Source organism: Sinocyclocheilus anshuiensis, unplaced genomic scaffold (genome assembly GCF_001515605.1).
Source record: "Sinocyclocheilus anshuiensis isolate Anshui unplaced genomic scaffold, SAMN03320099.WGS_v1.1 scaffold44, whole genome shotgun sequence".
In the NCBI taxonomy this organism is placed as follows: Eukaryota; Metazoa; Chordata; class Actinopteri; order Cypriniformes; family Cyprinidae; genus Sinocyclocheilus; species Sinocyclocheilus anshuiensis.
The window spans coordinates 720732-726480 of NW_015555746.1; the positions used below are offsets into that span (position 1 = coordinate 720732).

Here is a 5749-nt window from a genome sequence, read left to right on the forward strand (position 1 = left end):
TAGCATATAATAGACATTTTTTCCAGCTAAAGTAATCCTGCAATAAAAGTCCCAGATCTACATTACAAACACGTTTCCAGACTGGAGCTGTTTTGAAGAAATATGAATAGACTCTCCAGCTGTAGTTTGACTGAATCAACATATTATTTAATTGGGTTTTTTATTCTAGCAAACACAAAGGAAACTTGGCTTTTGGTGTGAATAGTTGTTTCTGCTACGTTTCAGAGACTAATGAGGAGAAAATATTTGGATTCTGCACTTTACAGAGAAAGGAATGTTTTGCTTTTCAATTTTGTGATCTAGCAAAAGGGGTTTAACAAATATCTTCAGCTTCACATAAAAAAAAAAAAAAAACCTGCACCTAATAGAGACTAATGAGGAGAAAATATTTGGATTCTGCACTTTACAGAGAAAGGAATGTTTTGCTTTTCAATTTTGTGATCTAGCAAAAGGGGTTTAACAAATATCTTCAGCTTCACATAAAAAAAAAAAAAACACTGCACCTAATGATCTGTTTTCACTAATATAGTGAAACCAGTCTGTTTGTGTGTTTGTATGTATGTGTGTGTTTAGGACATGGCGTAAGCTCCAAAAAGTCTTGACTAACTGGCTCGAAACAACAGGCATTGAGGGAGAAACTGAGGAACGAGAAAGCATTTTAAATGAGTTAAGTGAGGTATCCATGTATCTTTTTCTTTTTCTCCTGCACTCATTCATACATGCATTCATGTCTTTAAATATGTACAGTAAAAATGGAACAAATAACAGTACAAGGTCTTGGATCCTCACTCGGACTATCCCGCCCCCTCACCCAAGATGAGTGTGAAAATAGATTTTAATTATGAAATATAATGGTTTATTTAAAAAATATAGTTGCCAAATGCATAGGCTTTCTAGCATTAATATGATGCTACTATATAGCAACAATTTAGGGCAGTCCATTTCACAAAGTCGCATTTTAATTGTTACATCTCTGACAAAAATTCCCTTGCAAGCGGTGCAACTTATGCAGCACTACTGAGTAAGCTATGATGAAATAATTTTTTAATGTTTAATAGAGGGCTAGATGATCATAGTTAGTTAATTATTTCGCTGTATTGTTATTTTTTGTTGCTGTTCAAGTTGTTCTAACTTAAAATGATGCATCTGTTAAATGGGTCGCAATGAATGTATTATGTCAGGGAATCGGCTTGTTTCATTGTAAAGCAGACACAATTAACTATTTCTGGTGGTTGTGCTGGTATCACTTGTCTGTATTTGTGGTAAAACTGCTGCCTAAGACATATTTATTTCCTGGATGTCAGATTTTCGAATTTGGTGGCTATGCGATTTTGTTTTATTCAATACTCTGCCATCTGTATTTGCTAAGTAGATTTTAGTATGGTCATTCACTCAGAACGCATTTTTTCATTCATGCGCTGCTCGACGTCTTGAATGCTGCGCTCTCGTCTCAGGTCTTTATAGCAGCTTCTCGCGCATAATACATCATTCTAAAACACGGCGCTCAAGTTCAAAGAAATTCAGCTTCTAAAACACGTGTCTAGACCTTGCACTTAAAAAAAAAAAAAAAAACGTCCACTGACCTGTCTCGCGACCAAAACACTATCTGTGTGAACCCTGTATTCTAATAGCTGTAGTAGTAGCGGGCATGTTTGTTTACGGTCGGACAAATACGTGAATGTGCCACATGTTTTTTTGTTTTTTACTTTTACTTTGTGCTGTCATCGCCCCCTTTCGTCACCTCAGCCACCCCCTCATCAGTGCTGCAGATGAATCTAATGTTTTGAGGTGGATGTGTGGCAGTCAGTCATCACTGCACCGGTGTGGGTATTTACTGTACTTCGCAATCACATATTCTAGCCTACGTCTTGGAATATATGACCCAAATAAGAATTTTCACCGTATATTGTCATCTGAACAAGAAAGTAACAAGTCTGCCACGTTTGTTCTGACCAACTGAGGAAAAAAGCATTACAATAAATCGTGCTACCAATGGTGTTGTCATCTGAACAAGTAAAAGTCTGCCACGTTTGTCCTGACCAACTGAGGAAAAAAGCATTACAATAAATCGTGGTACCAATTGTGATGTAAAGATCGGTTAGCGCATATCACATCAAACCATGCAAATTATTATTGTTATACTTTATTCTCAAGTTATTAATGTTAACAACAACATCGGCATTGCCTGTAGTGTGTATTAGCGTGTAGATTTCAATTTCTGTACAGTTTAATCTCTAATTGTTTGACCATTCGAATTTCATATTAAGAAATTATTTTAACCCAAAAAGCAAATTATGCTCCCTTCGAACTGGTTGTCTTAAAAATACAAATCTTGTGTAATCCCAGGCTATCTGTAATCAGAAGCACATTTAAAACTGGAATATAATTTAATAATTTCATTCACATGTGTTTCATAAAAACAGTCCTTTCTGGATTACAATCCGCCGTCAAAATGATACATTTAATTCATCTAGCTGCTGTGAGAAAAGGCTAGAAACGATCGGCCACCTGCAGGATCCTCACATGCGACAGCCTAGTAGCCGAGACAACTTCTTTATGTTTACAGAAGTGACGTAATGACGCAGCAGCATGCTCGAATTTCCCGCGAAAACCTACCCGTTCCACTCAAATTAGAAAACATTATTATAAGCTAACCGTTGTGAATCGGGCTAAAGTAAGGCGAAAGTTTTGAACACTGGCTGGTGATGTACTTGCTAAAATATTGATTTCGGATCATTTTTAACCAAAAAAGGTTACGGACATCAGCTTTAAGATCTAATATGTTATTATTAGTAGTGATTTGAGTAGCTTAAATTTAGAATTTAATTTGTATGCTTGTACTTGTCATTACACACCCCTAGAGGTCTAATGGATTGTGTGTGCTGTTTATGTATATAAGACCGTTCGTTGTTTGAAGAAAAATATTCTACTTTACGCATGTTAGACAGTAGCTAGGCTATTTGTTCATCTCTGGTTTCATTTATTTATTTAATTTTCAGAATAATTTTAGTAATGTTTCCATATGATGTTTCTTTGCAGCTTGAGAGTCGCATTTCTTCTCTATCTTCGAGATTAAACAAACAGAAACCCACCATGATTCGCCATGCTGCCAGAGTTAACACCATCCAGAGCCAACTACTGTCCAATGTTAATACAAAAACACCCACTAAGTATGGAATACAAGTATAAAAAGTCTATATTGTGCAGCCCATTATATGATGCCAACTTTATTCCAGAAACAATTTCAGTTGATACTGTATTTTTGGAACCCTTGGGGGAAAATCTAAATTGTGTGACTCAAAACCTGCGTTTATTTCAGTTACTTATGTATTCAAAGACACTTTTGTAAATATGTATTTCATTTCTAATAAAGCATTAAATCACACATTTGAATGTTTTGAAATTGCTTATTTACCTTTAACGTACATCCTAAAAACTGGGTAGGCCTACCTGAGTTAAAATTTTGTTGGCTGCGCATGACGTTGGAATTTTGGATCCTAAACTTGGAATCCTCATTTGGACGTTCACATGGACTCCGTTGCTGCTTCGGTGGAGTAAAGTCCATTTAATACTAACACAATCCTGAACAAAAGCGCTTTCTGGAAATGCCATACAACGGCAGGCAAGGAAGGATGCCTGGACGAGAATGATCCACGTGACATGAGAGTTCCAGTGTAATATTTTCCATATGCGCGCATTTATTATTAGAACTATTCGCTTTGAAAACACCCGCTTGCACAGTACAGGTTTTTTCAGACTGACGCAAACCTATACACTGAGATCTTCAGTAGGCGACATGCCTGTTTCACCGAAACGTCTCTGCTGGACTCGATGTAGACAGTTACTGTGATTCATCTTCCCAGAAAAGATTTCTGATACTATGATGAAGCGAGTTGGTGTTATTGTCATCTTATTGCTGTGCTCCATCACCAGCTGGGGTAAGTGCGCGTTTGCTAAAATTATCAAAAGCTGCGAAGGATTAACTGGTGCTTTTTCAGTTGTATTTTTTACATGCATTTCATCATCTTATCCATTTACATTTTCAGACATATGTTCATAGTTTTTAACGTATTTTAGAATTATTAGGGGATAAACGTTTGGTGAAGAAAAAGTTGCTAGACCTCTGCCAGAATATGCATGTTGCACCCACTTACCTACTAATATATAAATATCCCTACTAATTTTGTATTGTAAAAAAATAATAATAATAACATATATATATATATATACACAGTGGGTACGGAAAGTATTCAGACCCCCTTAAATTTTTCACTCTTTTATATATATATATATATATATATATTAGTTTTACAATAATTTTATTTTTTTATAATACAAAATTAGTATGGACTGTATTATAAAACTGGCCTACATTTAAAATTGTTGGTCCCACTTTATATTAAGTGGCCTTAACTACTATGTACTTACATTAAAAAGTGTAGTGAACTTATTGTGTTAATATTGTATTGCAATACACTTTTGCTGCTATTAAGTTGGGATACGGGTAGGTTAGGGACACGTTTGGTAGTATGGGTATGGTTAAGGTGTAAGGGATGTGTCAACAGTGTAATTATAAAGTAATTACAGATGTAATTACATGCAGGTATTTTTTTAACATACAAGTACAATGTACAAACTTGTATGTACACTAAGTGAACTGTACCAAATGATTAACTTAAATGTAAGGCCACTTAATATAAAGTGGGACCCCTTAATAATGATATTCTGTTAGTTTTTGCGATATTTATGACAGTAGTATGCCTGTAATGACAGCTATGTATATTTTGTCGACCGTGCGATTTTTATGGTTTATAATTGTTTCCTATTTCCAAATAAATGGTTTATGGTCCATAAATTCATGCAAAGAGATGTTTTTTTGACATAAAACACAATTGTAAATATTTTAATTTCCTCACGAAAAAAAAGAAAGTAATTTATTAGCAAAACCCCATTTTATTTGTGACCTGTTATATCACTGTTCTGTAAGTGTTTGCCTGTATATCTGCGTTCAGGTAAGAAGATGCGCTGGTGTACAGTCTCAGAGCCGGAGCAGAGGAAGTGTGCTGAGCTGGCCAAAGCTCTGGTCGCAGTCCTTCCACCTGTGGCTCTCAGCATTTGGCCGTCTCTTTCATGTGTGAAAGCTTATGGCACTGCTGACTGCATTAATAAGATGGGTGGGTTACATATGATATTGTGTGTAAGGTGAAATCTGTTTGAATTCAAATCAATCTGCAGGACAGAAATGTAGATGCTTTACGTTCTGCTATCCTCTCCTGTCAGGATAATAAAGCTGACCTAGTGACTCTGGATGCTGGAGAGGTGTACTCTGCAGTTTGGCCTCACAGTAGTTGCAAAGGAAATCTACAGAGATGGTATCATACAAAAACCTAATGTGGTTTCATTCTTGCTCGGTGTATGGTGTCATAGGTCATACGCCTCACACTTTGCAAGCAGAAACATGTAAATGTGTTCCTTTTTCACTTCAAGATGTTTCCTTCATCTCCCAGGTGGCTGTATTCTTGCAGTTGCTGTGGTGAGGAACAGCAGTACTTTAGATATGCACTCTTTGCGGGGCAGTAGGAGTTGTCATAGTGGAGCTCACTGGACTGCAGGTTGGAGTCTCCCTTTGGGACATCTCCTTTCTCGAAACCTCCTGCCCTGGATAGAGGATGAGCCTCTCAGTCAGGGTAAGACAACCAATCACAAATCTTATATAACCAGTTATATAATGTATATATGTTAACATATA

General features: G+C 36.4%; 2 pseudogenes; both read left to right on the forward strand.

Moving 5' to 3' along the window:
• Positions 1–3385, forward strand: part of LOC107673546 (protein SFI1 homolog) — a 13340-nt pseudogene extending 9955 nt beyond the window's left edge.
• Positions 3386–3828: 443 nt separating this feature from the next.
• The window catches only part of LOC107673547 (saxiphilin-like), an 8217-nt pseudogene continuing 6296 nt past the window's right edge, over positions 3829–5749 (forward strand).